At 40.6% G+C, this 27,800-nt stretch overlaps 1 protein-coding gene across 2 annotated transcripts in view; it reads left to right on the forward strand.

The window, feature by feature from the left end:
• Positions 1 to 27,800, forward strand: part of LOC126232159 (uncharacterized) — a 237,293-nt gene that overhangs the window by 169,075 nt on the left and 40,418 nt on the right. The window contains exons 1-2 of one of the 2 annotated variants that reach the window (XM_049942466.1): positions 27,158 to 27,370; positions 27,479 to 27,603. The exons of the other annotated variant lie outside the window; for it this stretch is intronic. The gene's annotated coding sequence lies outside the window, so the exon portion shown is untranslated. Of the gene's footprint in view, positions 1 to 27,157; positions 27,371 to 27,478; positions 27,604 to 27,800 lie in introns of those variants that run through there. 2 annotated transcript variants of the gene reach the window in all.

Raw genomic sequence — 27,800 nt, forward strand, 5'->3', positions numbered from 1 at the left:
TGCACAATACTAGTAAATTGTATTACATATTAGACAAGTCCCTGTAGAATATTTTGATTCCTGTCAAACACACACAGCTCAACAACAAACTATACAACATACTTGGGATGTCTACAAAGCTGTACTCCTAACTGGTACTGGAGAGGAGAATACTGTACCTCACCTCACACAAACTAGTTGGTAGTAAAACAACATCCGGTCTGTCAATCTTGAATAACACAACTCAGAATGGAATGAAATTTTAACAGTTACAGGTAACTTACTTTTATCAGATTGAACTGATATTTTATCAGATTGAACTGATATATCCCGAATATTATAAAAGGAGCATAACCAACATGTTTAAGAGAGCCATATTCTCAACCAGCAAGCACATAATTTGTTCTAACAAAGTGAACATAAAGTCAATAAAATGTCCTCTTGTACCTTGGACCCAGTAAAAACCTCTCAGTACTCGTGTAACTGAAGTGATGCGATGTACTACAGTAGACTGTGACAAATTGTATTTGTATAGACCAGTAGCCAACAGGGAGATGTGAAGAAACATTGCCTGCAGAAAGTGGGAATGACTTCCACAAACAGCCAGTAGCCCGCACCAGGGACTACCTGGTTTGTGTTAACGGTACACAGTGGATAACTGAATAACATAGGGGGTACTGAATTTAATTCACAAAAGGAAAAACACATAGAAATAGAGCACATGAAAGGGAAAAAAGACAGAAAATGCAAAACAACTAAGAAGGAATGGCTAGAGGACAGATGCAATTGTGTAGAAACATGCTTGTCTAGGGAAATGATAAATTACACCTACAGAAATCTTAAAGATCCCAAAATTGTGAAAAGAGAAGCATCTGTATAAATATTAAGAGCTCAGATGGCAAATCATTACCAGTCAAAGAGGGGAAGACTGGACAGTGCAGGGCATATATATACACAGTTTATGTCAGGAGACAAAACTACAGGATAATATTGTTAATCAAAACAAGGAAGTAGGTGAGCATGAAGGAGGAACCTTGATACTTCAAGAATTTCACAGAGTACTGGAAGACATAAGCTGAAGTAAGTGCACTGGAGTAGATCATGTCCCCTCTGAATTATTGGCAGCCTTAAGAAAACCAGTGAGAGATAGCAAACTGCAACAAAAATGGTTCAAATGGCTCTCAGCACTATGGGACTTTACTTCTGAGGTCATCAGTCCCCTAGACTTAGAACTACCTAAACCTAACTAACCTAAGGACATCGTACGCATCCGTGCCCGAGGCAGGATTCGAACCTGCGACCGTAGCAGCAGCGCGGTTTCGGACTGAAGCTGTTGTGTCGATTCCCTAAGGTCTCGACACAATGAGTTGCTAGAAGCACGCGAAACTAACGCAGACGGGCGTAAATTCTGAAACAGGAGACTGGATGAAAAACTATAAAGAAAAGAAGAGAGATTGTCATATACTTAACTTTTAATGATGTTCTTCTTGTTGAAATACATCTCTTGCATAGTAGTAAGCTATTAGCACTGATACAACTGGCGCCTTGCTAGATAGTAGCTATGGAATAAGCTGAAGGCTATTCTATCAGTCTCTCGGCAATTGAGAGGAATACTAGGTAGGTCTAGTCGCAAGCTATGTCGTCCGTACAACTGGGGCGAGGTCAAGTCCGTGTCTTGTGACCTGCCATGTGGTGGCGCTAGGTTTGCGATTACATAGTGGCGACACGCGGGTCCGACATGTACTACAGGACCGCGGCCGATTTAAGTTACCACCTAGCAAGTGTGGTGTCTAGCGGTGACACCACAGAAGCACCTAGAACTGCTTGGCCACAGCAGCCGGCTAGCAAGCTGGAACAATTCCATCTGTTATGACTTCAGCTCATGAGAATATCTGGATTTTCCCCCCTTTGTGTATTTCTCAAATTTTGTACTTTCTCTAAATAGTATACATGTGCAAGGTGTTCAGATTCTCCAAAACATCATATCATTTACCTCTTAGATTCATTGTTAAAAATATTATTTACAATGTGCTTATTCTAATACTGGTCATAGCTTTACTGAGACCTCAGTTAAACACAGATGAAAATTCTAATACATAACATAAGAAAACAAACTAACGTATTCCTGGGCACAGTGATAACATTATGTTTAAGGACTAGTGGTTCAACTTCTAAATAATGTTTTCCATATTCTGATAGACTCGTTAATTCACAAGATATTTTATCTCAGAAATAGCTGCATCTTGACTTGCAGACATTGCCTCGGGACTTATAAAACTCCAACCTCTGTCGCCAGTTCTTTAGGCCAGAATTTTATGCACCGGATCACATACTTCATTAATTGATACATTAAGATCCCTAAACTGCCATATTTTTCATAATTTAAACTGCTGTCAGTTGTTATAACCCATTGTTTTCTACAATCTAAAGATTGGTTTGATGCAGCTCTCCATGCTACTCTATCCTGTGCAAGCCTCTCCATCTCTGAGTAATTACTAAACCCTACATTATTTTCAATCTGCTTAATGTATTTGTCACTGTCTCCCTCCACAATTTTTACCCTCCATGCTTCCCTTCAGTACTAAATTGGTGATCCCTTGATGCCTCAGAATGTTCATACCAACTTATCCCTTCTTCTAGTCAATTTGTGCCACAAATTCTTCTTCTCCCCAATTCTATTCAGTACCTCCTCATTAGTTATGTGATCTAATCATCTAATCTTCAACATTCTTCTGTAGCATAACATTACGAAAGCTGCTTTCTCTTCTTGTCTAAACTGTTTATCGTCAATGTTTCACATCCATACATGGCTACAGTCCATACAAATACTTTCAGAGAGCACTTCCTGACAAATCTAAACTCGTTAAATTTTGATTCTTCAGAAACGCTTTCCTTGCTATCACCAGTCAACATTTTAAATCCTCTCTACTTCAAACATCAGTTATTTTACTGCCCAAATCATTTCCTAATCTAATTCCCTCAGCATCACCTGATTTAATTGAACTACATTCCATTATCCTCATTTTGCTTTCAAGCCTCTGTCCATTCCGTTCAACTGCTCTTCCAAGTCCTTTGCTGTCCCTGACAGAATTACTATGTCATTGGCAAACCTCAATGTTTTTATTTGTTTCCCCGGATTTTTATTCCTACTCCAATTTGTTTGTTCCTTTACTGCTTTTCTAATGTACAGATTGAACAACATTGGTGATAGTCTACAACCCTGTCTGACTCCCTTCTCAACCACTGCTACCCTTTCGCTCCTTGTATTTTACCCTTGCCACCTTCAGAATTTTAAAGAATGTATTCCAGTCAGCATTGTCAAAAGCTTCCTCTAAGTCTGCAAATGCTAGAGACATAGGTTTGGCTTCCCTTAACCTAACTCCTACAGTAAGTCATGGCGTCAGTATTGCCTCATGTTCCTACATTCCTATAGAATCCAAACTGATCTTCCCAGAGGTCAGCCTCTATCAGTTTTTCCATTTGTCTAAAGAATTCATGTTAGCATTTTTCAACCGTGACTTATTAAACTGATAATTCATTACTTTTCACACCTTTCAGCACTTGCTTTCTTTAGAATTTGAATTACAGTTTTTTTGAATGGTTCAAATGGCTCTGAGCACTATGGGACTCAACATCTTAGGTCATAAGTCCCCTAGAACTTAGAACTACTTAAACCTAACTAACCTAAGGACATCACACACACCCATGCCCGAGGCAGGATTCGAACCTGCGACCGTAGCAGTCCCGCGGTTCCGGACTGCAGCGCCAGAACCGCACGGCCACCGCAGCCGGCAGTTTTCTTGAAGTCTGAGGGTATTTCGTCTGTCTCATACATCTTGCCCACCACATGGAAGAGTCTGGTCATCGCTGGCTCTCCCAAGGCTATCAATAGTTCTAGTGGAATTTTGTCTCCTCCCAGTGCCCAGGGAAGAATGGCTGTTTAAATGACAGTGTGGTGCAATTAGATGTCTTCACTGTCCCCACAGCATGGATAAGCAGGGGGCTGAGGAATCTATATTCTCAGTTTAGGACCCGTTAATGAGACACTGTTTCCAAAGTTAGTCATTTTTCTACTGCTGTGGTGTTTAGATTTTAATATTTAGGTTAAAAATTACTTGAACTTTTCGGGTCTATGTGCGTTTTACTGAACAAAGTCACTTCAGCATTAGAGCACAAAACAATTCCTCTTGCATACACACAAAATACTATAATTTTGTGCTTTCTTCCAAAAGCTGAAAAACATTAAGGAAGTTTAGACCTTCAAATATTCTCAGAAAACTATGCAGAAAATGTAGAGTTTCTCTGTGTAGCAGACCACTAGTTCACAGATGAAGTTGCCTACTTTTCCCTTCCAGGCTGCCGCTGTGTTAATTATTTTTGCTGAACTACCAAAAAGGGAGGTTGGTGACTAATAACTGAAGATTTACACCTCAAAGTATCGTAATATTTTTCTATGTGGTGACTTAGCAGATTTTTTTTGTCCTCAAATGGGCAGAAACGGAGCACTAAGCAACAAAAATAACTGCTACTAGTTCCTCTGTTATCAGCAGATTTTCATAATAGTTAGATATTTAATGTAATTTTGTCAAACAACAATATGCGGACACACATACTAGTATGTATAAAAAAAAATTATGCATCAGTAGGCAACAGGATCAATATTGCAACTTTCACACATTCACCCCATAACACTTTACAGTACCTGGGCTGTTGACAGTAAAGCCGGATTCACATGCAACACAAGTGTTGAGACAGCTAGTGACATATTGCACTTGCAAGTGGAAACTCCCACTTTGTGGTGCAACTTTTCTTGTGCCACAAAAATTTCAACTTGGTTGTACATTGTTACCCCAACTTCCTTCTACCACTGGTCCCTGGAGACTGTACTTTGAAACACAAGCTTTGTCACAGTTTTCATGGAACAATTTTGAAGTACTTCATTTGACTTCAATGTTTTCCCATTTTATTACTGAAAAAAAAAAAAAATGTTATAGAACAGTGGCCAGTAGGTTCACTTTCACAGCTTCTGGAACAAGAACAGTGGATTATTTGTGTGAAATAGCTGCTGTTAAACTAAAGATTAATTATTTTAAATGCTCACATCAACAAATGAAATGAGATCCGAAACTCTTGGAAGAGTGCCAACGTCTGCAGATGATATTTACATACCAGCTGTTCATTATGTTGCCACAGCAGACAGAATTCTAATTTTCGAGCATTATTCCTTTTATAAAAAATGTGTTTGGGGCTCCTGACTTATTTCTGGATCTAACATTTGGGTTTGTGTTCCATGTATTTACCATAAATTGTCACAACTATAATGTCATAACATGCACTGTAAGTTTAATATCGATCCATATGATTTCAGTTTGCAACAGTAATATTTTGAATCAAGTTTACACATTCAAAGCATCAATGCGAGAAGTACACTAAGAAGGATCACAAATTTCTTGCAAAAATAATAAAATACAATTATTTGTATCCACCAGAACTAGACAATAAGTTACTTCAGGACAATTTCAAAATTTATAAAAAAAATGGTAAGAATCTGCAAAGCCAAGAATATGCACAACTGGAAATTTAAATTTATTTCTGGAGAAGAATACTAAGTCATGTGATAAACCACTGCCAATCTATAAATAACCAACAAACACCATTCTGTAAATATAACAAAAACAAACCTAGAAATAGCATAAAGCCTAGAGAGAAGGTGCCAGATAGGTGCGGAAATGTCTTGTCATAGAAAAACATTGTTTTCCACAGAAAGCAGATCAGTAAAAAACCATTTATTCTGCTAAAGCTGTCAACAAATTTGAATAAAAAATGTATCTTTGCACTGTTGTTGTTGTTGTGGTCTTCAGTCCTGAGACTGGTTTGATGCAGCTCTCCATGCTACTCTATCCTGTGCAAGCTTCTTCATCTCCCAGTACCTACTGCAACCTACATCCTTCTGAATCTGCTTAGTGTATTCATCTCTTGGTCTCCCTCTACGATTTTTACCCTCCACGCTGCCCTCCAATGCTAAATTTGTGATCCCTTGATGCCTCAAAACATGTCCTACCAAACGATCCCTTCTTCTAGTCAAGTTATGCCACAAACTTCTCTTCTCCCCAATCCTATTCAATACCTCCTCATTAGTTACGTGATCTACCCACCTTATCTTCAGCATTCTTCTGTAACACCACATTTCGAAAGCTTCTATTCTCTTCTTGTCCAAACTGGTTATCGTCCATGTTTCACTTCCATACATGGCTACACTCCATACAAATACTTTCAGAAACGACTTCCTGACACTTAAATCTATACTCGATGTTAACAAATTTCTCTTCTTCAGAAACGATTTCCTTGCCATTGCCAGTCTACATTTTATATCCTCTCTACTTCGACCGTCATCAGTTATTTTACTCCCTAAATAGCAATACTCCTTTACTACTTTAAGTGTCTCATTTCCTAATCTAATCCCCTCAGCATCACCCGATTTAATTTGACTACATTCCATTATCCTCGTTTTGCTTTTGTTGATGTTCATCTTATATCCTCCTTTCAAGACACTGTCCATTCCGTTCAACTGCTCTTCCAACTCCTCTGCTGTCTCTGACAGAATCACAATGTCATCAGCGAACCTCAAAGTTTTTACTTCTTCTCCATGAATTTTAATACCTACTCCGAATTTTTCTTTTGTTTCCTTTACTGCTTGCTCAATATACAGATTGAATAACATCGGGGAGAGGCTACAACCCTGTCTCACTCCTTTCCCAACCACTGCTTCCCTTTCATGCCCCTCGACTCTTATAACTGCCATCTGGTTTCTGTACAAATTGTAAATAGCCTTTCGCTCCCTGTATTTTACCCCTGCTACCTTCAGAATTTGAAAGAGAGTATTCCAGTTAACGTTGTCAAAAGCTTTCTCTAAGTCTACAAATGCTAGAAACGTAGGTTTGCCTTTTCTTAATCTTTCTTCTAAGATAAGCCGTAAGGTTAGTATTGCCTCACGTGTTCCAACATTTCTACAGAATCCAAACTGATCTTCCCCGAGGTCTGCTTCTACCAGTTTTTCCATTCGTCTGTAAAGAATTCGCGTTAGTATTTTGCAGCTGTGACTTATTAAGCTGATAGTTCGGTAATTTTCACATCTGTCAACACCTGCTTTCTTTGGTATTGGAATTATTATATTCTTCTTGAAGTCTGTGGGTATTTCGCCAGTCTCATACATCTTGCTCACCAGATGGTAGAGTTTTGTCATGACTGGCTCTCCCAAGGCCATCAGTAGTTCTAATGGAATGTTGTCTACTCCCGGGGCCTTGTTTCGACTCAGGTCTTTCAGTGCTCTGTCAAACTCTTCACGCAGTATCTTATCTCCCATTTCATCTTCATCTACATCCTCTTCCACTTCCATAATACTGTCCTCAAGTACATCGCCCTTGTATAAACCCTCTATATACTCCTTCCACCTTTCTGCCTTCCCTTCTTTGCTTAGAACTGGGTTGCCATCTGAGCTCTTGATATTCATACAAGTGGTTCTCTTCTCTCCAAAGGTCTCTTTAATTTTCCTGTAGGCAGTATCTATCTTACCCCTAGTGAGACAAGCCTCTACATCCTTACATTTGTCCTCTAGCCATCCCTGCTTAGCCATTTTGCACTTTCTGTCGATCTCATTTTTGAGACGTTTGTATTCCCTTTGGCCTGCTTCATTTACTGCATTTTTATATTTTCTCCTTTCATCAATTAAATTCAATATTTCTTCTGTTACCCAAGGTTTTCTATTAGCCCTCGTCTTTTTACCTACTTGATCCTCTGCTGCCTTCACTACTTCATCCCTCAGAGCTACCCATTCTTCTTCTACTGTATTTCTTTCCCCCATTCCTGTCAATTGTTCCCTTATGCTCTCCCTGAAATTCTCTACAACCTCTGGTTCTTTCAGTTTATCCAGGTCCCATCTCCTTAAATTCCCACCTTTTTGCAGTTTCTTCAGTTTCAATCTGCAGTTCATAACCAATAGATTGTGGTCAGAATCCACATCTGCCCCTGGAAATGTCTTACAGTTTAAAACCTGGTTCCTAAATCTCTGTCTTACCATTATATAATCTATCTGATACCTATTAGTATCTCCAGGATTCTTCCAGGTATACAACCTTCTTTTATGATCTTTGCACTGCTGATCACATTCAACTGTTTACTCATCCTCAAATGGACACTAACATGTGTTCACATGTTTAGTATTATACAGTCTTACAATGCACCATAAAAATAAATGAGACATCACAGAACACTGAAAGCATAAATTTTATAAACCACACTAAAAAACCATTCAGCCTGACGTGGACATTCTTATTTCTAGATTAACACTGAAGAACGGTTCATTTTACCTGATTAATAAAAACCGAATTTCTTTAGCAGACAGACAAAATTAACTTCATTGTTCCCCAAGATGATTAATGTTTGATTTGCAAATATGGTGGAAATAAAATAAAACCACTAAACAAATTAGTCAAGCACGATTACCCCAGTCACAGGAGACCATTGTTTTTATTTGAAGTGAAGCTCTACAGAAAATAAAAACAGAAAACAGCAACATCACAAAATCAAGGTAGGCCCGAGCTCACCCGCTCACGCAACTCAGCAGACAAACTGCAATTCTTTATCTGTTAACTCTTAACTAGGCACGTACATACAAACGAGAATTGCACTGTACAAAATGTATGCGCCACAGCCCGTCTTTCTCTTAGGCCTCGATGTATGTAAATTACATTACTGGCCAGTAGCAGCCTTACGTATTTTCAGATGTACGATATTGGTGAAGTGCTTGTTACATTTAAACATTTGTTTGGTGTTAGCTGACACAGGACATGGGATGTTAGGATAGACTGGCATGCAGAGTTTCATCAAACCAGTCTATGGATCTGAAGACACACATCTCGCTCCAGCAGTTAATGCAGCACATTTTACATCATCACAGACTGCCATAGCTATGGGATAACACTTGCTGAACTGACACACATCACATATTCGCCTATAATTCTCGAATCGAGAACTTCACAACATATCTGCTACACTTTGGCACAATCACCATAAATCCAACCCCCGTTCCCTATCTCAAATAGCACAATTTACTACAATCACCAAAAATTTAAATCGTCTAACAAGTAGACTTAACGGTGGACAAGGAATGTTATACCATATCCTGCACTATAGTGCATTTAAAATTAGTTGCAGCTTGACGTTTGGCTGACCAGAGGGGTACACGACGCCGTTGTCCAGGTAACACCAATGACGAGGCAGCTTTCCCTGCCGTGCCAACAGCAGTGGCTGGTAAAGTGCCCCGGTTGCCAAAGCACAAGTAAAAAGTACTGCATGGCATCACACAGTAAATGCAGCAGTGTCAGCTATTATTAAGTTTTATTTTATGGCACTGAAATGTTCTGTAGTCATGTATTCTGAAGAAGTGTTCTGTATTTAAATGATTGATAAATGGACACCCTAGCTGCAAAGAGGTGTTGATGTATTTCATTGGGGACATGTTCAAAAATGTGTGCCCCGACCGGGACTCGAACCCGGGATCTCCCGCTTACATGGCAGACCCAGTAGTGTGGACATGTTGTGAATGTGGGTCTCCTGAGGAGCGTGCAAGGGATAAGTCCCTGCAGGTGCACTATCCTCTGTGCCCTCAGTGGCTCAGGTGGATAGAGCGTCCGCCATGTAAGCAGAAGATACCGGGTTCGAGTCCCGGTCGGGGCACACATTTTTCAACATGTCCCCAATGAAGTATGTGAACGCCTCTTTGCAGCTAGGGTGTCCATTTAATCATCATTTCATTCTAGCAAAGCTGCAAGGTCATCAACGGTAACTGTTCTTTCGGGAACAGATACTAGCATCATATATATGTTTTGTATTCGTGTTTTATTAACAGCAGCAGTGCAACACATCTGAATAAGAGATTCGCAACAAAAGTGTCGTCCAGGGTCACTGTTCCCGGCTAGGAAACATTGTGCTGTAAAACATTCCTCAGAATTTGAAAATAGTAATGGGCAGAATGCCATACCACACTGTTGTGTTGCATCCCCAGTGCCAAACTGGCTAAACGTGAAGGGCGTAGTTTAATCATGCACCCTCCGTATCGTGCCCATTTAAATCCGACAGAGTATATGGGCCTAGGTGAAAAGTACACTGGCAAAAAGCAACAGGAAGTGTACGCTCACTGAGATTGGAATGCTGACAAAAGAACCCACTGCAAATGTTACACAACAGGACTGGTCTTGAGATGTCAGCCATACCAAGGAGGTAGTTGAGGGAACACTGATTCATGAAGGACTGTGGCAAGCTTCGAGGAATATGTAACTTCTCTTGTTGCCCTGTTAAAATCTGCTTCTTTTGTCAAAACATACCAGAGTGTAGAAATATTCATGTCACTAACTTTCAAATGCATTTGAAATTGTGACAGAATCCTGAGGTAGTGAATTATTAAACTAACAACTGAGAGCGCGTCAGGTCAATAGTTAATGAAACAGCCCATCCTCAGTATAAAAATAAACAGTAACCTCTTCAGCTATACTGTTGCAAAAACCACAGCAGTTCTCGTTTCACCAGCTATCGGGGGCCCTAAGTAATTACATTAAATCACTGAAAAATCTGTAGTCGCTTTAATATCGTGGTAGATATGGATGTTTCGCATATTAATCATATGGCAAAACACTCATCTTTGCGTGCTGTCATTTGCCAAAATCTTGTTTCGATATCTCAAACTATTTATGAGATACGAGGAAGTTGTGAATATTTCATTCTACTTTTTTCCACCGACACCCGAGTTCGTGACTGAGTACTTTACATACATTGCATTTCCAGACAGCTTTCCTTCAAAATATAAGAAATAATTCAACATATTGTCAACATTTAATACGTAGCAACACGCAACCTAACACACACAAAAAACAATTTCATTGCGGCACCTATTTTTCGCTGCAAACTCAGGATTTCTCTCTGGAGTTTACCTACTATGGATATAGCACAATAATTATGCCACCAACAAAATGATAGGGGGTTCACCGTGAAGCCGAGAAATTAAACTACAAGATATGCGAGAATCAGTTTTTTGTTACAGAATAGTTTCTTTAAAGTAATTTTAGAAAAATATCAGATCCATCGGTTTGCTGTTCACACAGTCAAGCGAGTGTGCCAGGTTCCACACTGAGAAGGCCTGACAATATACTGTCGTCACCTGTCGATGCACATGCTGACAAATGCGCCTCCCTCCACTCACTCTGTACTGAACTGTCAAAAGCCGCAACTCATTTTAAACACACTATAACTCCTCCATCCCCCCCCCCCCCCCCATGTAACAAACTGACTGCAGACAGTCACTTAACAGCCTCATACCAGCAACACAATGCCAGCAGCTGGTATCACCTGCAATCTGTCAATGTCTCAGCTCCAACAAATGAGCCATTTACCAACCAATTTCAATCAGTATTTCTACCAACACCATTACATCGAGGTCTACAGTGAACAGCTACATTGACCAATAGGGGCAATGGCAGTTGATCTGTGGATATCAAACAATGACAAAAGGGTGAAATTTACTAATATCATTCTGAGACACAGATCCTGCTAACTAAATATCGGCTATATTAGGGAATACATTTTTGATTAATTCCAAATGTTTTTCATGTATGTGTCCTCAATTCTTGTTACATTACAATTCCTGCTTAACTTCAAGTAGGACCTACTTACATTTGCACTTTCCAATCTGTTACCTCATATGTTAGTGTATCAATAGGAGAACATAGCATAGCAGGGACATTTGGTTCCCACAAGAGTTGTGAATCGTAGTAGAGTGAGATTATATCAGGTGAAAATGGATTCAAGTAGCCTGTAGCCTACCGGTTGAATATGTGCCATTTTTATACTACCTGAATAACTACAAATTTCAACAAACTTCTCACTACAAGTAACCATACTGAAACAAAACCTAGCACACATGGGTGATTTGTCAAACTGCTTCTGAATTACGAGAGAATACAGATCCGTCGTTGCAAACTGTATCCAATTATACAATGCCATCATGTGTCAGCTGCTTCAATACAGTCTGCAAATAATGATGCAGAGCTTTCAGCATGTGAGCTACAGTGTGACACTGCCACAGCCGCCTCCTGCCCCCCCCCCCCCTCCCCAAATCCAGAAACACCGCACCCAGAAATATTCGTAGTAGTAATAGTACTAGTAGTGACAGACTAATCTGTAGTCTGGCCAAAAGTTTTTCTTCGTGCTATATTTAACACATTTTTCATTACAAAAGAGTAAATTGTAAATTCAGAAAACCCATATTAAATACTGGATACGGCCTCACGAATATTTTTACGCATAACACGTACACACACTGCACAAACTACAAAAATTCAAGGGAGTCCATTACATAACATTTACTATTATTGTCTGTTTTATGAAACCAAAGCTATTTATGAAAGCAATGCCTTACTGTAAACGCATTACAGCTAACTTCATTCTGTACATGAATAAATGAATTCTTGATATTTACGAAAATCCACCTAATTCACATATTCAACCTCATCTCCGCTTAGGGGAATTTGAAGACCACATGCTGTTCGAAACCAGTTGGCTGCAAAATTAGTGCTGCCGATTACAAGTTTGCAAGGAAGGCCAACAAAATAACTATTGTTACTTACAAAAAAAAAAAAAATTGCATCAATATTACCTTTTCCATATCCTACTATTAGGACGCACAACTTCCTTGAGCTGACATACATCACATCATCTATAGTAACCACTACGAGCTACAAAGCGCAAACACAGTCTCGTTAACGTACCATAATCTTGCAGCGGACGAATCTATAATGTACTTCATGCAGAATACTAAAGTAAGTTCTCGCATCAGAGGAAAATCCTTTGTAGTACGACTACAAAAATTAGGACTTCACAGTTTCAATGGCTCACGAACTCAACCACCAGATAAATGAACGGCAAACAGTAGCTACTTTTCGGCTACTCAAACCGAGTACCAGAAAACAAATGAATACCGATGACTACGAGATGATCGCAGTGCCTGCAGCACCGCGAATTGCTACGAACTTTTTTCCAGTATGGTCGAACGTATAGGTACATCTTTAGTTCTTTGTTGAGGCCCAACTCTTAGTTTTCCAGTGAGAGTATTGGATGCATCATACAAATTTAAGGGCAGACACACTCAGACAGCTGTAATACATGTCTCCTGACAGTATTTACCCTGCAATATTAAATCAAATATATATATATATCAGGGGAAATTTACAATCATAGAAAACATAACTACACTTAACAGGCACATAACAGGTTATTAAATACTTTCAGTTACAATATAGCCTCGAAGATTTACTTCCATTTCAGCTACTTCCACATGTTACAGACATTTCACATTTTTTTCACAACTGATTTCAGTTGCTTATTAAAGAGTATTTTGACTGCTTCACCAGGTACACTCATCGTTGGTTTCACGTTCATCTGTCTAGTGCAATAATTTCTTTATTAGGAGCCATATTACTGAGATATCCAATTTATAAATGGAGACGTATTTTTCTTGCTGCAATCTTTATTTGCCTATACTCCACTACAGTTTCGCCTTTTAAGGAATCTTCAGTGGATTTATTCTGGAACTACACAGTTTTGCTTTTATACACGACACTGGTTGATCAGAAAATAGTATGCAACACAATTTTTACATTAATGAATTACTGCTTACAGTTGTACGTATTTCCAGCCGATATCTACGTCTCCTGTCATCTGATCACACTAAGTGAAGTGATTGTTCCCCTAACGTATAACGAGGGCAGAGAAAATCCAGATTTTTGGCTGGAAAACAAATTTGTTGGTGTGTCTATAATCCACAACAAATATATACTTATTTATCTTAGAAGTTAGAAAGTCTTTTTCTTGCGGTATCTACGTATATTTATGTTTAGACGCGTTTTACATGAATACATATTTTTGTGTCATATTTGCCACTGTAGAGTCTTGTACCATGGGAAGCAAGGAGAGGATATTGTTTGGTAGCTGGTATCCTCTTTCTATAACACAACAGCACACACATTTTAACAAGGTTCTTCATTCATAAGAACAAGAAGCTACTTATCTTTAACCAAGTTGTTGTGGTACAAGCTCTTCTGTAATAATCCACATTAGCCTCACTGCTGGTGAAATACAAGTCCCACTATAAATGGTAATGTAAAACGGCAGACGCGAACCAGGCTAGTGACTGAGCTAGTAACTGAGCTGACTGTGACTGACCGACTTGGTTGACCGTCTGTGACTGACTGGGCGCGGCGGCGATCTAAATACTGACGGTCGAGAGGACTTTGGCGGCGCATTGCTTGCGAGTCTGTTTTTCCCCTCTCTTCTGATAAGTGCGTTTGATTCATCGCCTATTATCGATCTTCTTGCAAACTCTTTGCCGATCGGTGTGCTGGCGACAGCTTATGCCGGCAACACATAGTGTGTATGTTGTCAGAATTCGGTGCTGGAACAAGACTGCGGCCCCCTCAGTGACAAGGTCTTTTTAATGATAATTGAGATGATAGATAATTCATCACTGTAGCAGGATATGACAACAACTTCTGACCAAATAAAACACATATATCACAGTAAAATGTGCCCAAAGAGTCGCATCAATACATACACTATGTGATCAAAAGTATCCGGACACCTGGCGCCTTCCATTGGCAATGCTGGAATTCAGTATGGTGTTGGCCCACTCTTAGCCTTGATGAGAGCTTCTACTCTCGCAGTCATACGTTCAATCAGGTGCTGGAAGGTTTCTTGGGGAATGGCAGCCCATTCTTCATGGACTGCTCCACTGAGGAAAGGTATCGATGTTGGTGGATGAGGTCTGGCACAAAGCCGGCGTTCCAACACATCCCAAAAGTGTCTATAGGATTCACGTCAGGACTCTATGCGGGGCAGTCCATTACAGGGCTGTTATTGTCATGTAAGCACTCCGTCACAGGTCGTGCTTATGAGCAGTTGCTTTATTGTGTTGAAAGATGCAATTGCCATCCCAGAATTGATCTTCAACAGTGGGAAGCAAGAAGGTGCTTAAAACATCAGTATAGGCCAGTGCTGTGATAGTGCCACGCAAAATAACAAGGAGTGCAAGCCCCCTCTTTGAAAAACATGACCACACCACTACACCACTGCCTCCAAAATTTACTGTTGACACTACACACGCTGGCAGATAATGTTCACTGGGCATTCGCCATACCCACACCCTGCCATCGGATCGCCCCATTGTGTACCGTGATTTGTCACTTCACTCAACATTTTTTCACTGTTCAGTCGTCCAATGTTTATGCTCCTTACACCAAGCAAGGCGTCATTTGGCATTTGCCCGTTTGATGTGTGGCTTATGAGCAGCCGCTAGGCCATGAAATCCAAGTTTTCTCATCTCCTACTTAACTGTCATAGTACTTGCGGTGGATCCTGATGCAGTTTGGGATTCCTGTGTGATGGTCTGTATAGGTGTCTGCCTATTACACATCACGACCCTCTTCAACTGTCGGCGGTCTCTGTCAGTCAACAGATGAGGTCAGCCTGTACACTTTTGTGCTGTACGTGTCCCTTCACGTTTCCATTTCACTATCACATTGGAAACAGAGGACCTAGGGATGCTTCAGAGTGTGAAAATCTCTCGTACAGACATATGACACCGGTGACACCCAATCGCCTGACCACGTTAGAAGTCCATGAGTTCAACAGAGAGCCCCATTCTGCTCTCTCATGATGTCTAATGACTACTGAGGTCGCTGATATGGTGGCAGCACAATGCACCTAATATGAAAATCGTATGTTTTAGGGGGTGCCCAGATACTTTTGATCAAATGGTGTACTGTACCGCTACCTGGTGAATGCACAGACATGTACTCTTGAGTCCAAACCATCATAAAGGTGCCAAGTGATGTTCTGTGATAAACTGTGCTGAGCATCTTTTGCCTTTCGTTGTAATCTGGCAATGGTTCTTCCAGGCTCTGGAGAATGAGTAAGTTATTGCAATTGTCTAGAGATGAGGGCAGTAGATGCACATGACGAAGAGCAGATTGCACCAAAGCACTCATACATTATCCTGCTAAAAATGCACATCACCTTCCTGTCGAAGAAATGGTCTATGCCTGTGCAATGTATTGGGCACTGGTTACTTTATCTTGCAGAAACACCAGATATGACCACTAACTTAAGTGATTGCCTCTCTCCCACCACTACCATCAACTCTGGAATGAGACGTATGTGTCACAGATGAATGCACTCTAGAATAGGCAGTTCATCAGGTGTACAGCAGAAGTATGTCCATCGCTTGCATATGGACAGAACCTACTCTCAAATCACTGAAGACAACAGCTCCATTCCACTCTACAGTCAACACTTTAACGACACCAGAGTGCTGGTAGCCATGATTAGTGGTGTTATGGAGGCTGTGGTATCCTGGCCAAAGATGCATGTGACCTTAATGCTGCTGCAAGCTGATGGTTCCCAATTATCCCTCACGACACAGCAGATACAACATGAGCCCAGATTTCGATCCTTCATGACGTTCAGCTGGCCACCACTCTTCACTCAATGGGTCGACATTGACATTCATCTGTACTAAGTCAAAGTCCAGAACATGGTCTACAGACGTGGAAATGTTCCACAGTCCACTGATGAAAGCAGCGACGCATTACCAATACATTGTGCCCAACAGATTAGATTAGATTAGATCAGATTAATACTAGTTCCATGGATCATGAATACGATATTTCGTAATGATGTGGAATGAGTCGAATTTTCCAATACATGACATAATTAGGTTAATTTAACAACACACTTAAGTTAATATAACAACTTTATTTTTTGTGTGTTTTTTGTTTTTATTTTATTTTTTCTTTTTCTTTTTTATTTTTTTTATTTTTATTTTTTTAAATATTTTTTTTTCCTAATTTATATCTAAAAATTCCTCTATGGAGTAGAAGGAGTTGTCATTCAGAAATTCTTTTAATTTCTTCTTAAATACTTGTTGGTTATCTGTCAGACTTTTGATACTATTTGGTAAGTGACCAAAGACTTTAGTGCCAGTATAATTCACCCCTTTCTGTGCCAAAGTTAGATTTAATCTTGAATAGTGAAGATCATCCTTTCTCCTAGTATTGTAGTTATGCACACTGCTATTACTTTTGAATTGGGTTTGGTTGTTAATAACAAATTTCATAAGAGAGTATATATACTGAGAAGCTACTGTGAATATCCCTAGATCCTTAAATAAATGTCTGCAGGATGACATGTGTAGCAATCTGTCCATCCATCTTCCTGCTGGCTGTAGCTGTTCAGCAAGAGTATGCCCTCTTTGGTGAGTTATGGTTTTACGCCAAAATGAATGTTTCAAAAACTTTTCACCTCTAAACTCGACACAGTTATTGCATGCAATGTCAGAACCCAGAGTCCTCAAATAGCCCTACTGAGCATCAAGAATCTCTAACACTACAGCCCCTCAGAATGCACATCTTATACGCTGTGTGTCTGAACACACTCCTTGAGAGTGTCGGATTTTGTTTTCTGGCAGTGTATTATGCTGCACAAAGCCTTCCGTACATGACCATCTGTGCCATATTCTTTACAATTGCCTCACTGCTCTTTTATGAACTACAAATATTCTGTTTTAATTAGGCAACATGTAGACTGCACTGTATATTAACTGAAGAGAATAGTTTGGGAAACATATGTCCACAGAACATTTTTCAGATAGCTTTGTCATCAACACACAGGCACGCTTGTCTAACAAGTTTTTCAAAATATTGATTTAGTTCAGTTATCAAATCACTGACTAGTGTAGCGACATCGACGTTACACTGTTGCTAATTGGAAAAAAAGTAGATCATCCACTTTCAAACTGTTAGACGTATCAGTGGACGTATTAACACAGCCCATGGATGCTTCTGTTACAGGTACTATTCTTGTAGTTGATGCAATGATAGCATACTCGTTCTGAAGTACTTGTGCAGCGTTCTCTGCCTCTTGAAATGTCCTGAAACAAGTTTTTAAGCCTACGGTCTAATAACGTCACCAGCATATTAACAGTCAATGTGTTAAATCATTTCACTCTTTCACTGACTAATCAAGGAATCCAGAACACTTTTTCCTTCATTACTTGTCTAGTTGCTTTACAAGTCCGAAAATTTTGCAGCGACACCTCATATAAGAGGTAAAATTAAAGAAGCAGTGATGTATCACTACCCCGAGATTGTTGTTGCTGCTATTTCAAAAGGTTCAAAAAGATCTATTATCTCTTGTATAGCTAGGTAATTTTCTGCTGTGAGGGCAGTGCTTTTGAACTTTCATTGCTCACAATGCCAAGCTCACTTCGTACTTCCAAAATTCTTTTGAGCATGTGGCATGAGCTGTTCCATCGAATCAGCACCTCTTGCATCAGTCTCGCTTCATTTTTGTTTGCTCTTTTTTGAACGTTGCACAGTTTGTCACTGGCTAGTTTAGAGCTATGAAGGAAAGTCACAATAGCCTTTATTTTCAATAAAATTTTGGAAAAAGAAACAATCTTGACTGTTAGATCTACATCTACGTCCATACTCCGCAAGCCACCTGACGGTGTGTGGCGGAGGGTACCTTGAGTACCTCTATCGGTTCTTTCTATTCCAGTCTCGTATCGTTCGTGGAAAGAAAGATTGTCGGTATGCCTCTGTGTGGGCTCTAATCTCTCTGATTTTATCCTCATCATCTCTTCGCGAGATACACGTAGGAGGGAGCAATATACTATTCGACTCCTCGGTGAAGGTATGTTCTCGAAACTTCAGAAAAAGCCCGTTCCAAGCTACTGAGCGTCTCTCTTGCAGAGTCTTCCACTGGAGTGTATCTATCATCTCCGTAACGCTTTCGCGATTACTGAATGATCCTGTAGCGAAGTGTGCTGCTGTCTGTCGGATCTTCTCTCTCTCTTCTATCAAGCCTATCTGGTACAGATCCCACATCGGTGAGCAGTATTCGAGCAGTGGGCGAACAATCGTACTGTAACCTACTTCCTTTGTTTTCGGACTGCAGTTCCTTAGGATTCTTCCAAGGAATCTCAGTCTGGCATCTGCTTTACCGACGATTAATTTTATATGGTCACTCTATTTTAAATCACTCCTAATGCCTACTCCCAGATAATTTATGGAATTAACTGCTTCCAGTTGCTGATCTGCTATATTGTAGCTAAATGATAAGGGATCTTTCTGTCTATGTATTCGCAGCACATTACACTTGCCTACATTGAGGTTCAATTGCTATTCCCTGCACGATGCGTCAATTCGTTACAGATCCTCCTGCATTTCAGTACAATTTTCCATTGTTACAACCTCTCGATATACTACAGAATCATCCGCAAAAAGCACCAGTGAACTTCCGATGTTATCCACAAGGCCACTTACATATACTGTGAACAGCAACGGTCCTACGACACTCCCCTGCGGCACACCTGAAATCACTCTTACTTCGGAAGACTTCTCTCCATTGAGAATGACATGCTGCGTTCTGTTACCTAGGAACTCTTCAATCCAATCACACAATTGGCCTCATAGTCCATGTGCTCTTACTTTGTTCATTTAACGTCTGTGGGGAACTAAATCAAACTCCTTGCGGAAATCAAGAAACACAGCATCTACCTGGGAACCCGTGTCTATGGATCTCTGAGTCTCGTGGACGAATAGCGCAAGCTGGGTTTCACATGATAGTTTTTTTCGAAACCCATGCTACAGCGTAGATTTCTAGTCTCCATAAAAGTCATTATACTCGAATATAATACGTGTCCCAAAATTCTACAATTGATCAACGTTAGAGATACAGGTCTATAGTTCTGCACATCTGTTCGACGTCCCTTCTTGGAAACAGGAATGACCTGTGCCTTTTTCCAATCTTTTGGAACGCTACGCTCTTCTAGTGACCTACGGTACACTGCTGCAAGAAGGGGGGCATGTTCCTTGGTGTACTCTGTGTAAAATCGAACTGGTGTCCCGTCAGGTCCAGCGGCCTTTCCTCTTTTGACCGATTTTAATTGTTTTTCTATCCCTCTGTCATCTATTTCGATATCTACCATTTGTCATCTGTGGGACAATCTAGAGAAGGAACTATGATGCAGTCTTTCTCTGAGAAACAGCTTTGGAAAAAGACATTTAGTACTTCGGCCTTTAGTCTGTCATCCTCTGTTTCAGTACCATTTTGGTCACAGAGTGTCTGGACATTTTGTTTTGATCTTCCTACCTCTTCGAAGTAAGGATTTTCTGCCAAGTCAGTACACAGAACTCTACATTTAAGTTGATGCAGTGGGCAAAACAGGGTGAATGTCGAATCCTTAAAATTTAGACAGCTTTTTCGTAATTGCAGTGTTGTCTGTAACCACTACTACTGTCTTATCATGGGTATTGTGTTCTAGTAAGATATGATCTGAAAATATGTAATGTTAATGTAACCTGCAAGTATGTCCGAAATTTTGCATAATATTGTCAAAAAAATTCTTTCTTTAGCGTCTTGTTATCTGAAAAATTACTTTCATATGTAAAAAATAATTCACATAAAAATTTGGCCAATATATTATTTGTCGATGTTACATCGAGCTTCAGAGTCTTAGAAGCATTGGGAAAACAGGAAGAGCAAGAGGAAGAAGAAGGTGGTCGTAAGGAATAGGGATGTGAGAGGGGAAATGTTCACCGTTCAGCTACGCAGTGTTGCTATCTTAGGTGTGCATGCTTGCTCATGAACTGTAGCAGTTATGGTATAAACTGGACATTGGAATAACAAGGCTGAAACTGGGTTGAAGAGATCAAGGGTGGCTCCTTCACTCATGTTTTTTCTCGGTTGAGTAGACACTCAGTACGAAACAAAAGGGCCATCACTCTACTGCAGTGCTACAGCCACTACATCACAGAGATCGGTAGCACTTCTGATCTTAGTGCAGTTGACATAAAACGTGTAGCTTGTAGAAGTTTTGTTGGGTGTTTTGCCTTTCGTCAGGGGGAAACACACGGAGCAGTATAAAGAGCACGGTATTAATGAAGGATAAGGTAAGGTGCAGTGAGAGACCGATGTATTCCTATAATATACCCGTGTTGCTCGAATTATACACTTGACAGAACCTGAGAGATAGCGTTTCGTCAGCTTCATTGTAGTGGCGATACGACAGCTTCCATTACTCAATAGCTGAGTTTTCCATTACCACTGGAAAGTTTCTATTCGTTAGTAAGGCTTATATTTACAACTTGCTAGGGTTAGTCTTTTTTGGCAAATACGTGCGTTAATTTTTGATGCCATTTTATAAGCACCGAAAGTTTTAATTCTTTCCAATTCGCTGACATAAGGGAAACACTTCCACATAAATCGCCACAAAAGCAAGTTGTTTATATACTCAGAAGACAGCAACACAGTAATTGTAATGCCACTGCAGCTGATTTTTCTATGCTACACTCCTGGAAATGGAAAAAAGAACACATTGACACCGGTGTGTCAGACCCACCATACTTGCTCTGGACACTGCGAGAGGGCTGTACAAGCAATGATCACACGCACGGCACAGCGGACACACCAGGAACCGCGGTGTTGGCCGTCAAATGGCGCTAGCTGCGCAGCATTTGTGCACCGCCGCCGTCAGTGTCAGCCAGTTTGCCGTGGCATACGGAGCTCCATCGCAGTCTTTAACACTGGTAGCATGCCGCGACAGCGTGGATGTGAACCGTATGTGCAGTTGACGGACTTTGAGCGAGGGCGTATAGTGGGCATGCGGGAGGCCGGGTGGACGTACCGCCGAATTGCTCAACACGTGGGGCGTGAGGTCTCCACAGTACATCGATGTTGTCGCCAGTGGTCGGCGGAAGGTGCACGTGCCCGTCGACCTGGGACCGGACCGCAGCGACGCACGGATGCACGCCGAGACCGTAGGATCCTACGCAGTGCCGTAGGGGACCGCACCGCCACTTCCCAGCAAATTAGGGACACTGTTGCTCCTGGGGTATCGGCGAGGACCATTCGCAACCGTCTCCATGAAGCTGGGCTACGGTCCCGCACACCGTTAGGCCGTCTTCCGCTCACGCCCCAACATCGTGCAGCCCGCCTCCAGTGGTGTCGCGACAGGCGTGAATGGAGGGACGAATGGAGACGTGTCGTCTTCAGCGATGAGAGTCGCTTCTGCCTTGGTACCAATGATGGTCGTATGCGTGTTTGGCGCCGTGCAGGTGAGCGCCACAATCAGGACTGCATACGACCGAGGCACACAGGGCCAACACCCGGCATCATGGTGTGGGGAGCGATCTCCTACACTGGCCGTACACCACTGGTGATCGTCGAGGGGACACTGAATAGTGCACGGTACATCCAAACCGTCATCGAACCCATCGTTCTACCATTCCTAGACCGGCAAGGGAACTTGCTGTTCCAACAGGACAATGCACGTCCGCATGTATCCCGTGCCACCCAACGTGCTCTAGAAGGTGTAAGTCAACTACCCTGGCCAGCAAGATCTCCGGATCTGTCCCCCATTGAGCATGTTTGGGACTGGATGAAGCGTCGTCTCACGCGGTCTGCACGTCCAGCACGAACGCTGGTCCAACTGAGGCGCCAGGTGGAAATGGCATGGCAAGTCGTTCCACAGGACTACATCCAGCATCTCTACGATCGTCTCCATGGGAGAATAGCAGCCTGCATTGCTGCGAAAGGTGGATATACACTGTACTAGTGCCGACATTGTGCATGCTCTGTTGCCTGTGTCTATGTGCCTGTGGTTCTGTCAGTGTGATCATGTGATGTATCTGACCCCAGGAATGTGTCAATAAAGTTTCCCCTTCCTGGGACAATGAATTCACGGTGTTCTTATTTCAATTTCCAGGAGTGTATATTAACTTTGGTTCAGATCGTGTTGGGGTTACCATTCATTTCTCACTTGTTAGTCTGCTATCGCACGAACTCTCAAGAGAAAACTATGGGCATGGATGTAACAATATTTTGAGAATGCGCATTACAGAGACATCTATATTCAAATGTGTTGCTTATTTGTAGTAATGAATAAGAAAATATATTAAGCCTGTTGTAACACAATTACTCAATGATCTGTTGCAGCTGGCAGTGTCTAAACAGAACACAAATACACGATAACGTCAGATTTCTATCGACAAGATTGACGAGTGTAGTGGGGGCGGGAAGGGGACGGGTGAAACTGCCAAGAAATACCTTACAAGTTACGCCGACTTGACTTATACCGACATGTACCGATCACAAGAACGAAACGAAACTCAGCATGGTATTGACAAGTTGAAGGAGGAAATATTGTTAAAAAATGTTAGTTGCATGTGCATAGATTATGCATTGTGTGGCCTGCAGTTTTTGTCACTTTTAATATGGGTGAAACTAATTTTTCGTTTATTATAGAGTGGCAAGTCAATGGCAGTATGAGTTATTTGTGTTGCTTTTCCACATGTCTGTTATAACACTAAAAAATTACATTTTGTAAGGGCTTTCTCCGATTTATTTTTTATCGCTTCTTATAGTTTTGAGATCGGTAAACATTTAAGTGTGGTTTTATCTGGCAACTTATATCTGCTGTCTAAGGCACAAACAAATTTTTTCAAACAGTGATGGTCAGAAGTTGTGTATGGCAGCACGTAGATAGCAGTCATTTGTGCATAAAGAGAACCAAGTTCTTTTTGTACGTTTGAACTGGCAGCGTACAACCTTCTTGTGTTAAAATAATTGGTTGTAGAGGTTCTCGATTTGTTTTTGGTTGCACCTCTTGCACTTGATCTAGCTCACAACTTGATCCCTTCCCTTTCGCTTCTATTGTTAATTCATGGTTCATAGTTTTCACCATGATTTCTTTTTAGTGGTCTCTTAAATTAGTCCTATTCGCTGATCATGTTTATTATCTCAAATGCAGATGGTACACTTTACAAACTGACTATTATCCCTCGCTTTCTTGAAAAAATTCCACATGGATTATTGATTTTTACGGTTCATTTTCAGAACAATAAGACGCAGCTCTTACATAAACAAAAGCGCGGAATTTCCTCAGCCAACAGAGACTGTCGCTGGCTTGCAAAAAGTACTGATCGCTTCATGTCAGCACCATTCGGAAAACTTCTTCGCTACTGTGCTCTTTGTCTCACTGCTGCCGACAGAGGTTGAACAGTTGTGGCACTATAGTTGCATGATCAATAATAATGTTGTGTGGCGTTTAAATAACGAAGTGAGTGACGAAGAAGCGATTGTTGGCATATTGTGGTCGCCTCCTATGGTACCTCGTAGAGCGAGAAGCTTAAGGGATAGAATTCTTTCTCGTGACGTTCGAAAAATTATTCATCAGGTTGCAGAAAGATGTAAACACGAAAAATGAAAAAAATGGTGAGCTTATTCACCTGCTGCACAAATTTCAAACAAGGGGTTTCAGCATTAACGAGCAAGAGCTTAAGAAATATATACAGGATTTGGAGCTTTGCAAAAACAGCCGTGGACATTCACAGTCAACTCTTGGCAAGAAGTGATTAGTTTTGTCTCACATCCACTAAAACATTCACATTTCGCCCGAATTACCTATGAATACGCCCTGCAATGCTGTGAAAGCATATAGCATGTAAATACAGCTGTATATTTTAATGTTTATGTCCAGCCATCACTTTACGTATTAACATGTACAACTGAAAACACTTGTAGGTGCAATGAGGACTCAGAAACAGAAGAGGGCAGTAGCAGGTGTGTTTACTTGATAACGACAATAATTGTATTTATTTTAAAATGCATTACACGTTACAATCAGAAACACTTAAAAAATCTTTAAAATGTCATATTTTCCTCCACTAACTGCGTTGTATTACAACAGCATTATTTACATTTGTATTCCATTTTACAAGTAAGTAAGCCCACACATTTGAAGATGAAAATCAGTATAACGCACATTCACGAATACGTGTTATTTAGCTGTGTAGTTTTCACCATAAGCATCTGATCGGTACGAGACACACGACCATGAGTTGTCATCATTGGAAGACAAACAAGAAAATTAAAATTCCCTTTTTCACGAACCCCTCTCCCACAGCGAACAATCCATTAACAACATAGCTTATAAACAACTTAGACTGGCTTAGGCGCCACCGTATTTGTTGTTGATTAAATACCACCATACAGTCTACTTTTCCTCTGCACTCCAAACGCCATGGAGGTAATAGGAACCAACAATTTTTCAGGCGCCAATTAAAAAAGAATTACATTATAAAAGATAGGACTAACGATAGTTAAACCAGACTACCGATAGCGCATATACTATCGATTAATCGATAGTCTAACGAAGTAAGAAACACTGTCGAATGTTAAGATCATTCCCACCAGGATATTATGAAGGTATTCGTTACTCGTTAGCTTGTCTTCGAAATGAACGGATAGGATTGTCGCAGACATATGTAATTCATCTTTGGTCGCAAGTCCCCATGGGATGGAAAGAAATGAATTAAATGTTATCAAGGCAACAGAAGAGTGGAAATTTGATTACTCTTTTTCTTGTGCCGCGGTATCTTTGTACACGTATGTTTGCGACAGGACCAAATGTGCATTTAAATGCATGCTTGTAGAATGTATTTAATGGGGAACTCTTAAAACTTGCCCACAAAAGGTCCAGGTCTAGTTTAGCAGGGGATACAACCCGTCGGCTTTGACCAATGGCGTCGGAATTGGCCAGAAATCATGTATTATAAAGATGAAAGAGCTGAGGAGAATGTTCAGAAACGAAGGAATGCAAGACAGAAAGACTGTACTTCACATATATAAGGGCCAGTAGTATTTTCACGTTAATGATATCGCGTGTTTGTATCTTAGTATTTCTCCGCAAAATACAATGGAAAGAAATGAATGAAATATATTACTAGCAAAGAATACATCAAGTTACATGTACATCAGTTGTATGTCGAAACTCTTTCGAACTGTATTGCTTAAGTGCAGTACGGGATACAAATTCAGCGTACGTCGATTTCCTAATTTCAACTAGCATTGCTGTCCTGTTGTTCACTTGAACTATGTATCCCCTGCTTCACTAACCATAAATGAAAAACCCGATACAAATTAAAAGCTCATCCGAAGTGTGTTGCTTAAGTACAGTACGGAATACGAGTTTGTCGTAAGTCGATTTCTTCGTTTTCACTAGCATTACTGTCCTGTTCTTCACTTGAACGATGTATCCTCCGCTTCAGTAAACCCTAAGTGGAATACAGGATACAAATTGTAGATGTGTTGTTTATTTAGTCTCCGCTATTACTAACAGTCTTTTCTTATGTACATATCAGTACCACTGATGACAGAAGGACCTACGTATGTAATATATGTATACCAGACTTCCGTTGACTTCTATATATGTACACTGGTGACGAAACGGTGGAAATAGACGTACGCTACATTCGCAACTGTACCTCAATTGTACTACACGGAGACAAGAAGACGACACATGTACAATTTGTATCCTGTACTTCACTATGGGGTACAGTTTCCTTGTTGCCTTGGACGCTAATGGTATCCCATTCGTTACTTGAGCTATATAGCTATACGCAACATTTGTATCTTGCTCGCCAATTGACATATATAGTGTCAGTTAAAGGCGAAGTGAAGGATGGGATACAAATTTTCGTTGTGTCGTCAGTGTAAATGCGAAGTGAAGGACGTGATAGAAATTTTAGTTGTGCCGGGGGTTTCGCCTGTAATGTAGCAAGTACACATTCGAAAATGTCGTACTGATACTAGTGCTGGGAAACGAAAGAAGATCGACAGCTGAGAAATTTCTATTACGTACTTTACAACACGAAAATAGACATATTGGTGGAATAAAACAGTTAACTATGTCAAAATAGTGAAATACAGTGAAAGAAGCAAATGGAAAAGAGAACTTACCACACGGAAATATCGAGGAATAACCGAAGCTCGCCTAGACCGACGGTAACGAAAGTTCCGTACCCACAAACAAACAAATCCATTCCTATAAACGAAAATAAGACACTAAAAATTTTTCTACAATAACAAACTAATACTCCCAATTACCTCAATATCATTACGAATAATTATTTTAATGTACAATGATAGCGCTTATCCGGGACACAGAACTGTATTATCTATGCCTCGAAGTGAAGACATTACTATCTCTGACTAATGCATGACGATTGACGTTATTGGTCAAAGCCGACGGGTTGTATCCCCTGCTTCACTAGAGATTCTATGTTCTTGACTAGAGCAGAACAGAAGTGCGACGCTTGTGACCGGCTTGACGATAAATTACGTCTCGCAAGTGTGTGTGGTCGGATGTGCTCGATAAAATTCAAAACAAAATTGTGATGCTTACATGTCTACTGGCAATTTATAGTTACGGCAGTTACATGAATTGGTAAGAACCGTGAATGATTTGTCATAACACACTAATTTGTGTTAAAATGTTCAGTTTACTTGGTGTATGTGGTAATGAAGATTCTAGTGCCTCTTCTTATGTCAACAGTTCCTGTGAACACGACTCTATTCCAGGAAGTGAACATTGGTGAACGTTAATTATTAGCCCATTTGTCGCTTCCTCGTGTTGCCGGGAAGGAAGACACACTGGTTGATTTCGCTCCTGTTTATAAGGTGAGAACGCGTCCCTTTTCATTCATTATTTTTTTCATCGTGTTACCTAGGTCCCATCGAAAATGATTTCCATCAGGGATGCAGAATGGACGAGATATATGGAACAAAAGCATGAGAAACCTAGAAATTGTCTGTATACAGTATTAACAGTAAGCTGACGTAATATTTGAATGCTATTGACACACATGACATCAAAA

Source organism: Schistocerca nitens, unplaced genomic scaffold (assembly GCF_023898315.1).
Source record: "Schistocerca nitens isolate TAMUIC-IGC-003100 unplaced genomic scaffold, iqSchNite1.1 HiC_scaffold_465, whole genome shotgun sequence".
NCBI lineage: Eukaryota > Metazoa > Arthropoda > Insecta > Orthoptera > Acrididae > Schistocerca > Schistocerca nitens.